At 37.0% G+C, this 12135-nt stretch overlaps 1 non-coding gene across 1 annotated transcript; it reads right to left on the bottom strand.

The window, feature by feature from the left end:
• Positions 1–11963: 11963 nt before the first annotated feature.
• Positions 11964–12035, bottom strand: TRNAP-AGG (transfer RNA proline (anticodon AGG)). Its single transcript has one exon. It is a non-coding gene; the product is annotated as a tRNA-Pro (tRNA).
• Positions 12036–12135: the final 100 nt, after the last annotated feature.

The raw sequence follows: 12135 nt of genomic DNA on the forward strand, positions 1-12135 counted from the left end.
TCCGTGTTAACAACAGACACTGTAACCTAGAATTTTATATTACTTTTTTTCTCGTTGTAGTTACTTATACTTTTAATAGCAAAAAAACATCTGTTTTAAAAATAAAAAAAAAAATCTACTTTAGTCCTTAAAAATAACACAAGACATTGAGAAAAATAAACACAACTTTTAATCAATAAAAGAATTATGATAAATTAGTTTCTACTTAAACGGATTATGATGAGCTGGTGATATAAATATGATTGCTTCGATCTCAGTTATGATGATACAGGATAGACCTATATGATTACACTCTAACGTTCAAGTCAGTTCAAGATTTAAGATGAGAATAATGAAAAGTGAAAATCAGATAATGTATTTTGCTTTCGGTGTGATTATACCTTAGGTCAAGTGGAGTAGATTTGGGACGAATTGGGCTTTAGCCATTTGTGCCTTTGACCGACCCAAAACCGTTGCCTCAAAGGCTATTTCAGACACTAAGGTAGTCGGGGAAATCTTAAGTGATTTTTCCGGCCTCTAGGCTGTTGTTTGGTGTGAGATAGAATTGAAACACTTGGAATCAACTAAAGAAGTAGTGGGGAACAAGTGCATTAAATGCAGTTCCATCATTGAAACGTTTTAGAGTCTTTTCCTGAAACGTGTGCTGATGAGACATGTTAGGACATGACATGACTTATAGTGCACTCAAGTTTGTGTGTATTCCCTAAGAGAAATCCAGTCGTTGATCTTGTAACTCCTCTCTAGTTGATATAACTTGTTTATCTTCTGTTGTGAAAAACGATACCAATAACAAAGTATAATAGGGAATTAGAGAGGAGAAGAAGAACACAAGATTGGTTATATCTGCTATTCTTTTACTTTCTCTTAAAACAAGATTACAAGTTTACAAGAATAACAAATAACCTCTCTCACCCCAAATTAGGATTTGCAGCTTAGCAATGATGAGAGACTAGTATGCTATTTATAATAAAACCTAACATACTAACTAATGGGCTTTTTCAGCAAGGCCCATTACACAAGCCAACTTAATAAACAAGCTAACTTAACAAATTAGGGTTTAAACACTAAAACCTAATTTAACATGCTAACAACCCTAGCATCTTCGACACAAGCATGTGAACAACCTTCGACTTCATGCTTAACCCTGTCGAACCAAGAAGCTATCCTTCGGCCATACTAGAGTTCGATCCAATATCTCACAAATCTCCACCTTGGATTTAACTCTACAACATCAAGGAAACAAACTAGCTTTCTTCGTGCAGCTTTATCAACTGCATACAGTGGAAAAACTTGCAACTCGGCAATGTCTTGGTGATCATATCAGCAGCATTGTCTTCAGTCGAAACCTTCAGCACTTGGACTTCTCCATGCTCGATTACTCCTCTGACGAAATGCAGCCTCACATCAATGTGCTTAGTTCGCTCATGATAGGCTGAATTCTTTGACAGGTGTATTGCACTTTGACTATCACATTTAACAGTGATACCTTGACCTTGAAGTTTTAGCTCCTTTGCAAAACCTTCAAGCCACAATGCTTCTTTCACAGCTTCAGTGAGAGCAATATACTCCGCTTCAGTGGTTGATAGAGCAACAACCTTCTGAAGAGTTACTTTCCAACTAATTGTTGTGCCAAACATAGTGAAAACATATCCAGAAATAGACTTTCTAGAATCCATACAACCTGCATAATCAGAGTCGACATATCCTTCGACTGCTGCTTTACTATCTTCACCCAAGGCTCCACCATAAATTAAGACTCTGTTTAGAGATCCATTTATGTACCTTAAAATCCACTTCAATGCTTGCCAGTGAGCCTTTCCAGGATTCGCCATGTACCTGCTTACAAGACTTACTGCGTATGCTATGTCGGGTTTAGTACAGACCATAGCATACATCAAAGAACCGACTATATTAGCATATGGGATGCTATTCATATAGGCTCTTTCGACATCAGTACTGGGACACTGATCAATACTCAGCTTGAATTGAGGGTTTGTTGGAGTCACAACTGGCTTCGAATTCGACATACCAAACTTTTCAAGAATCTTCCGTAGATATGCCTCTTGAGATAAGCATATCTTCGACTTCTTTCTATCTCTCCGAATGTCAATTCCAAGAATCCTGGAAGCAGCTCCCAGATCCTTCATATCGAACTCCTTATTGAGTTCAGCCTTCACCCTCATCACATCTTCAACACTGTTGCTTGCTATGAGAATATCATCCACACAAAGCAACAAAATAACAAATGAATTACCAGGTCGAAATATGAAGTAAACGCAGTGGTCGAACTGACTTCTAATGAAACTTATGCGTGCCATGAACTTGTCGAATCTCCTATTCCACTGTCGAGGAGATTGTTTCAGCCCATACAAAGATCTCTTTAACTTGCACACATAATCTTCCTTCCCCTTTTCGACATACCCTTCAGGTTGCCTCATCAGGATTGTTTCATCTAGATCACCATACAAGAACGCAGTCTTCACATCCATCTGTTCCAGTTCAAGATCGAACTGTGCCACCATGGCAAGCAACATTCGAATGGACCTATGCTTCACAACAGGAGAAAACACATCATTGAAGTCGACACCTTCTTTCTGAGTGAAACTCCTTGCAACTAACCTTGCCTTGTATCTTTTCGACGTCACTCCTTCAATTCCTTCCTTAACTTTGAAAATCCATTTACAGCTGACTAACCTTGCCCCAGCAGGTTTCTTGATCAGTTCCCAAGTATGATTATCATGAAGAGATTTCATCTCATCATCCATGGCCTTCAGCCATTCAGTCTTATTTCGACTCCTCATAACTTCCTTATAGTCTCTAGATTCTTCGTCTAGAACCTCACTTGCAGAGATTAAGGCATAAGCTATAAGATCTGCATATCCAAGTCTCTGAGGTGGCTTGATGACTCTTCTCGACCTATCTCTCGACAATAGGTAGTCATCGTCAGTTTCCTCAACTTCAGCATCTTCTGCTTCTTCTTCGACTTCATCTGGGATATGTAATTCAGCATCAACATGCTCCACCTCAACAGGAATCTCTACCTGTTCCAGCTCTTCGTCAGATGTTTCTGTACTTCGACCAACATCATCAGTTTTCTTAAAAGCCATTTCAACTTCATTGAAAACTACTTCTCGACTGGTGATACACCTCCTGTGACCTGGCTCTAGGCACCATAGCCTATAAGCTTTGACTCCTTCAGGGTATCCCATGAACATGCATTTCAGAGCTCTAGGTTCGACCTTGTCTTGCCTAATGTGAGCATAGGCTACGCAGCCAAATACTCTCAGTTTGTCGAGATCTGGTGGATGTCCCGACCAAACTTCTTCAGGTGTCTTCATATCTAACACTGTCTAAGGACATCTGTTTATCAGATATGTTGCTGTCGAAATAGCCTAGCCCATAACACCTTCTTTAACCCCGCACTAGTCAACATGCATCTGACTCTCTCCAAAATAGTTCGATTAAATCTTTCAGCCAAACCATTTTGTTGTGGAGTACCTGCAGTAGTTCTGTGCCTTGCAATACCAGAGGCAGCACAAAAACTGTCGAATGCCTCATTGCAAAATTCAAGGCCATTGTCGGTTCTCAACCTCTTGACCTTCCTGCCAGTCTGATTTTCAACCAGAGTCTTCCAACTTTTGAAATTCTCAAAAGTTTCATCCTTAGTCTTCTGGATGAATACCCATAATTTTCTAGAATAATCATCTACTATGGATAGAAAATACCTTGCTCCTGAATGTGATGCACACCTTGCAGGCCCCCAAAGATCAGCATGGATGTAATCAAGGGATCCATGTGTTCTTTGTTTGCCTTTGTTGAACTTCACTCTGCAAGATTTTCCAAGTACACAGGGTTCACAAAACTTCAGCTTTTCGACTTTGTCTCCACCAAGCAGATTTTGTTTCCCTAATTCGACCAGACCCCTTTCACTGACATGGCCCAATCTCATGTGCCAGATTTCTGTCTTCGACAAAAGTTTCGTGGATACAACATTTGTCGAACCACTTACAACTTCAGCCTCAAGGGTATACAAGCCTTGTTTCTTCACGCCTCTCAAGACTTCCTTCGAACCCTTCATGACTCTTAGGATACTTTTCTCTCCTTGGAAAACATATCCTTTCTTGTCGAATTCACCAAGAGAAAGAAGATTTCTCTTCAAATCAGGAACATACCTGACTTCAGTCAACAACCTTATTGACTCATCATGGAGCTTGAATCTCACAGATCCAACACCTGCAATCTTGCAAGCCTTGTTGTTTCCCAGCAATACTGATCCACCATCTTGATCACATAATTCCTCGAACAAGTCTTTGTTTGGAGTCATGTGCCAAGTGCAACCTGAATCCATAATCCACTCTCTTCTCGAGTCACTGCTTGAAACCACAAGAACATCAAATGATTCGAAATCATCTTGAACAATGGCTGCATTGCCATTATCCTTACCTCCATGATCTTTCAGGCGTTCAGGGCACACCTTTCTTGTGTGACCCTCCTTCTTACAATGATAGCATCGAATGCCAGATGCTTCGCCACTGTAAGACTTCGACTGGCTTTTGCCCTTCTTGTCGAACTTACCATTCTTTCGCAAGAATTTTCCTTTAACGACCAAACCTTCACCAACAGTCGAAGGTTTATGCTCCTTTCGTTCGTTCAGGTCCTTTGAATATAGGGCTGATTGAACTTCTTCAAAGGTCAGGGACTCCCTTCCATACAAGAGAGTTTCTTTGAAGTGAGCATGTGATCGAGGCAAAGCGCACAATAGTAACAGCGCTTGATCTTCATCATCAATCTTTACATCGATATTTTCAAGATCAAGAATCAGCTTGTTGAACATATCCAACTGCTCAGCCAACACTTTGTCTTCAACCATCTTGAATGAATACAAAGCCTGCTTCAGGTAGAGTCGATTTACCAGCGATTTGGTCATATACAAACTTTCAAGTTTCGCCCATAACCCTAATGCCGTCGTCTCCTTTGATACCTGTCGTAGAACCTTATCACCAAGGCTCAACAGAATTGCGCTGTGTGCTTTCTCGATCATAGTTTTCTTCTCCGCTTCCGTTAATACAGCATTCATGGCTGCCTCTCCCTTCAACGCTTCCAAACAACCCTGCTGAACCAGTAGGGCTTTCATCTTCAAGCGCCACAGACCGAAATCATTCACTCCGGTGAACTTTTCAATCTCATACTTTGTTGAAGGCATCTTCTCCACGCTCACCGCACCAATTTGTTGTAAAAAACGATACCAATAACAAAGTATAATAGGGAATTAGAGAGGAGAAGAAGAACACAAGATTGGTTATATCTGCTATTCTTTTACTTTCTCTTAAAACAAGATTACAAGTTTACAAGAATAACAAATAACCTCTCTCACCCCAAATTAGGATTTGCAGCTTAGCAATGATGAGAGACTAGTATGCTATTTATAATAAAACCTAACATACTAACTAATGGGCTTTTTCAGCAAGGCCCATTACACAAGCCAACTTAATAAACAAGCTAACTTAACAAATTAGGGTTTAAACACTAAAACCTAATTTAACATGCTAACAACCCTAGCATCTTCGACACAAGCATGTGAATAACCTTCGACTTCATGCTTAACCCTGTCGAACCAAGAAGCTACCCTTCGGCCATACTAGAGTTCGATCCAATATCTCACAACTTCAATTGCCTTCGCATATAAATACGAGAAGTTCGGTGCTTTGGAAAACTTTTCGCAATCCTTAACATTCAAGCTTATTAATAGTCAAAATTTGTTGAGAAACACCTTCATATTTTCTTTCCCGGGAGCATTTCTTCATTCATTTTATTTTGTCGCTTTTACATACCTAGGTATCACCCTAAACACAAGCTTTTTTTTCCAGCATTTCTTGTTTTCAAGTCTTGATGAGTGATAGTACCGTCAACCTAGTGAGTAATTCTGGAAGTGATAGTTCTTCTTCTACGAGAATTTTGATACAAGTAAGAAGACAAACATAAATTGGATAATAACAAATCCATTGTGGAAGAAGGAATGGGACATGCGACTATACAAAGGAAGGATGGTAAGGAAGAAGTGATCAAGAATGTGTTGCTTGTTCCAGACATGCAATGCAATTTGTTAAGTTTAGGGCATTTGGTGCAAAAGGGGTTTTCACTACTCATGGATAATGATTGTCGAAATCTCGTTAATCACAAAAGAAGATTGATCCTAAAATCTTTTTTGGTCAAAAAAATAGAACCATCAAGATATGCATCCAAAACTTTGAACTAAGATGTCTTGCTACAACATCTCATGAACATGAAGCTGAGCTATGGCATAAGAGGTATGGCCATTTGAGTTACAAAAACCTAAGCCAATTTAGTTCAAAATGGATAGTGGTTGGAGTCCCTAAGGTACAAATACCTGAAAGCTCATGAACAAATGCTTGAGGGGAAAGCAACCTAGACTAGCCTTCAAATCTTGTCTGCTTATGAGAGCTTAAGAAAACTTGGTGTGGTTCACTCGTATATTTGTGGACCATTAGAAGTGTACTTAGTTATGGTGGAAACAAGTACTTCATCACCTTTGTGGATAAATTCTCAAGAATGTTATGGTTGTTCTTAATCAAAGCCAAGAGTGAAGCCTTGCAAGTGTTTAAAGATTTCAAAAATTTGGCAGAGAGACAAAGTGGCAAGCTAATAAAAATATTAAGAAGAGACGATGGAGGAGAATACACCTTTAATGTGTTTGATTCCTTTTGAATAAGTCAATGCATCATTATGAAGTCATAACACCATACATTCCTCAACACAATGGTTTGTCAAAAAGAAAAAACATAAGTATTCACAACATGTCAAGAAACATGTTGAAGTGGAAAAATCTATCACCTGAGATTTTGGGTGAGGTGGAATCCACTACTGCTTATGTCTTAAACAAATGCCCAACAAAGAGTTTGAAGGAGAAAGTTCTTGAAGAAACTTGGCCATGAAGGAAGCCTAGTGTAAATAACATGGAAGATTTTTGGTTCCTTGTGTTACAAGCACTTTCCTGAAGCCAAAAGAAGGAAGTTATATGACAAGAGCAAACCAATGGTCATTGTAGGCTACCATAACCCATGAGCCTATAGATTGTTTAATCTTGATACAAATCAAATTTTCATCTATAGAGATGTGATAATCATAGAGAATGAGGCATGTATGTGGAATAACCAAGACAATGATGTCTTTAATACCTTAGCACCTGTTCACTCTAGAAATTGTGATGAAGAGGAGATTGGCACTAAGGATATAATAGAAATTGAAGACGCTAATGAGGAGGAATCTACACCAACATAAACCAGATCATGAAGAACAAGGCAATTTCTAAGGATACTAGCTGATTGTGAGTTAGTTCTCAATGATGAAGTAGGCACTGATGGAGAAACAATGCATATTGAAATCTTTGCAAATACTTAACTAGTTAACTATCAAACAACTCTCAAGGAACAAGCTTAGAAGGGTACCATGGATGAAGAAATCTCATCCATAGAAAAGAATAAAACTTGGGAATTGGCCAAGTTACCTAAATGGAAGAAGGCAATTGCACTAAGATGGGTGTTCAAGATAAAGGTGAATCCTGAGGGTAAGGTTGTCAAGCACAAAAGTCAGGCTTGTTGCAAAAGGCTTCCTACAAAAACAAGGAGTTGGTTATGATGAAGTTTTTTCACCAATTTCAAGACATGAGACCATCAGGTTGGTAATTGTCTTGACCTGCAATAAAGGATGGCCCTTTTTTATCTTGATGTTAGGTCAACCTTCCTTAATGACATCTATAAAAAGAAGTATTCATAATCCAACTTTCAACCTCTTGGTATTTCATCAAATGAAAGGAACATCTAGTTTACAAATTACACAAAGCCTTGTATGGCCTGAAGCAGGCCCCAAGAGTATGGAATAGAAGAATTGACAAAATATTCACTGAGGGAGGGTTCAGAAAATGTAACTTTAAACATGGTGTTTACATCAATGGCAAAGAAGGGAAATATCTCTTGATCATTTGCCATTATTTGGACGATCTCCTTATAATTGGTAGCTGTGAAAGTGAGATTGAGCAGTTCAAGTAGAAGATGAAACAAGCCTTTGATATGACTGACCTAAATAAGCTAGCATATTTCCTTGGCATAGAATTCTTATCTACATCAGGTGAAATGACCCTGTATTAAGCCAAATATGCAAGTGAGATATTGGAAAAGTTCAACATGTCGGAGTGCAAGTCACACCAACATATACAGTTATGAAACTAATGGACTTAGATGAAGGCAAGGAAGACAAAGTAGATGCTACCACATTTAGGAAATCGGTAGGAACATTGAGATACTTGTGTCAAAGTAAGTCAAACATAGGCTACTCAGTTGGACTGGTGAGTAGGTTCATGAGAATTCCTCTCTAACAACACTTTTGTTGCAAAGAGGATAATGAGATACATAAATGGCATACTTCATTGTGGTATTTTATTTTCACAAGGCAAAGACGAGAATAAATTCGAGCCCTCTGGTTTTTATGATGTTGATTGGTGTGGTGAAAAGATTGATAGAATAAGTACAACTAGATACATCTTCAAATTCCTAAAAGCACGTGTCTCATGGTGCTCGAAGAAGTAGCCAGTGGTCGCATTGTCCAACTGTGAAGCTAAATATGTTGCATGTATTGTAGCAGCATGTCAAGCAAATTAACTTCAATCCTTATTGAATGACTTGATGATCAAGATAGAAGAGCCAATCAACATGTCAATAGACAAGAAATCAACAATCAACCTAGCCAAAAATCCACTTGCACATGGAAAGAGTAAGCATATAGAACCAAATTTCACTTCCTTAGAGACCAAGTTACAAAGAGAAAGCTTTAAGTTGTTTATTGCCCAACATAAGAACAAGTGGTTGATGTTTTCACTAAATCCGTTAAAAGATTACAATTCATAAAGTTGAGAAGGGAGCATGGAGTCATAACTTTTGATAGCTTGAATTAAGAAGGGATTTAAAATGTAATCTAAGCTATCCTAGTAGAGTTTGTTATGCTAATAAGAGTTAGTCAGAGGTGTTTTTTTAGTTTTTTATGAGAAGTTACTTGTTGAGCAAGTAACATCTACATTGTATATAAACAACTCTATAACTTAATACATTCATATTCTTCTACCTCACTTTCATAACTCCTCTCACTACTCTCTTCCTCTCTTCTTCCTAAATTTATTATTCCCAACATAATAAAAATATATCAATAAAATATCGTTTGATTGGAGTAACTCGGATAACCATCAACCGTTTTCCTTTCCAACATTTATATGATTCCTAAATGAAAAATAAATTCTCTGATCAAAATATCACACCACATGAACGGTAAACTATATAGTAATGTGCCATTGAAAGGAAAAAATGGTAGGTACAAAGATGTCATGCCTGTGATGAGGTTTTTATCTTTGTGGGAGACTTTAGTAAGCGTTTTTTATCAGAACCTTAAGCTGAATAAGTACCGATTGACCTAAACTTAGCCTAAACAAAACATGGATTTCGAGTGAGTATCTTACATACATATCTTCAAATTTTTCAAAAAGAAAATTTGTTTTATCCTAATTTTCTTATGCTAGTTAAATTGCTAGAAGACAAACAATGATTCAAGTATTAGGGGATTTGATCAACAATGTTTTTACTACTTTTAGCCATGTGTTTTTATCACTGATTTCTAGAGCTTTTATCTTGTTTTGCATTTTACTCTCTTTTTCTATGTTTTAGATGTTTTTGAAGAAGCAAGGCCAGAGTATAACACTCAGGACCAAAAGCATGAAGTACGGAAGAATCAGAAAACGGAAGAAAATAGAACACTACAGATGAAATTACGGCCAGTTACTAACATGGGTTACGACCGTAATTTCATCGTGCAGAAGAGTAACTTATGGGAGATCACAATTAATATTACGGTTGGCCAATAATCAGGATTACAATAGTAATTAATATTACTACCAGCATGTAATTCTGGTTACAACCGTAATTTCTTCGGCATAAAATCTTACTTTTCATGTTCCTCAGCTGTTTTCTCCCAATTATTCGGTACTCTCTAGTTTTTCTTCATGGTTAAGGCTCCATTATGCAAATTTAAGCTTAGTTTAATGGTATTGAATATATAAAGTATTGTAACTCTGATTAAAAACATCAAGCATTCTATATTTTTCATTAGAGCACTTAGAATTTTCCTGCACTTTATTTTCTGCAAGTTTGATTTTCTGACGTTGTCAATGAAACAATTTGTACCTTGAATTCACTGCAAACATGTTCCTTATTTGCTTTTATATATTATTGTTCATATGTGTATGTTTTTATTGACTATTATGTATGCTTTCATTATAGATATGTTTGAGTAGATCCATGAAGATTTTGGATCATCAGGATTGTCCAATGACATACCTCATGTAGGTTTCTTGAGAATTTTAAATGCAATATCTCTATGAAAGTAGGGTTGTAGGGATATCCTTAGATACCACTCAAATGCTAAAATGGTGTGAATTGGTATCGGAATTAAAAATACTAAACCGTTGAGTTTGAGACTACGATAGTGTTTTAAACTCAAATGAGAAAGTTCAATTTTTAATAGTTATATCTAAACGAACAAACTACGATGATGAAAGTAGGTAGTTTCTTGGTTTAGGATAGGATAATACGCTTACGAAAGTAGGTATTACCTACTTTTTGTATTCACTTCTATAAGAACACTTTTTCTCGTAATAGATAAAGTTCAGAAACTACAGAGTCTAGGATAGGAATTGCAATCCAAAATTCTGTTTTAAAATTGAAGTTTAAAGCAAATAAAATTCTTGAACCAATATTATCGATTGTCTTAGATAAACATAAGGATAATAGAATTTGGTAATCAAAATGATTTCCGAGGAAAAATAACTTTTTACTACTTCGATAGAAGTCATATGCTTGCTTGCGGCACATCATCAAAGGGCACGTCACATATGCATCACAGAGGGAATCAATTGCATGAATGTGAAAAGATGTAAGTAGTGTGTGATCCTTTTGATTTCAAAACTTTACCCTTTTTTTTAAGATCTGGTTGTATTGATGCTGTTTCACATGTGCAGGGGACTAAAATCCATCAATGAAAGAGAAGTTTCTTGTTTCATGATCTCACATAAAAACTCAACCAACATTGACTCAATTATTAGTTAGTTGGTTTATAGAACATTCTAAAGCAAGGAACTAAAGCTCTCAACTTTTGTCCTATGAACCTATTTGAATGTTGCATTGCAAACTGATATGTTGTCGACTTCAGGAATGATCATATAGTAGGCATAAAGGAGATACTCGCTTATTGAACCTATTTGAATGTTGCATTGCAAACTGATATGTTGTCGACTTCAGGAATGATCATATAGTAGGCATAAAGAAGTTGCGGAGATACTCGCTTATTGAACCTATTTGAATGTTGCATTGCAAACTGATATGTTGTCGACTTCAGGAATGATCATATAGTAGGCATAAAGAAGTTGCGGAGATACTCGCTTATTGAACCTATTTGAATGTTGCATTGCAAACTGATATGTTGTCGACTTCAGGAATGATCATATAGTAGGCATAAAGAAGTTGCGGAGATACTCGCTTATTGAAAAAAAGGCACTTATTACTACGAAGGGTTAGAATAAGTTATTAAAAAAAATTCATAAATAACAGATGAATATAAGATCTCATATTAATGAAATAAATACTACTAAATAAGTAAATAAACTAGTACCTCTAGACCAAATGCCCATAGTGAAATAAGTAAGGTTGGTTGTCAATGGTCATGTTGCTATTGAAATTGTTTATGCATGCTACTGCTGGCCCTGTCCTATATCTTATAATAATAATGAGAGACTCGGATTTCCTACAATATAAAAGTTACATTGTTATGCCTCGTAATCAATTTCAGCTACGATTTGAGATCAGACAGTCAAAATCTATAACTGCAGTTGCAACCCTTCACAAAAAGGGGCATTCCGAGAATTGAACTCGGGACCTCTCGCACCCTAAGCGAGAATCATACCACTAGACCAAATGCCCTTACATGTTAAAAATTGTTAATCATTGGCTAAATTAGTTAGTTAAGATAATCATTTTAGGCAAAATATGAATTCAGACCTCTAATTTTTTACCGCGCGCC

This window comes from Vicia villosa, unplaced genomic scaffold, assembly GCF_029867415.1.
Source record: "Vicia villosa cultivar HV-30 ecotype Madison, WI unplaced genomic scaffold, Vvil1.0 ctg.000711F_1_1_1, whole genome shotgun sequence".
Taxonomy (NCBI): Eukaryota; Viridiplantae; Streptophyta; class Magnoliopsida; order Fabales; family Fabaceae; genus Vicia; species Vicia villosa.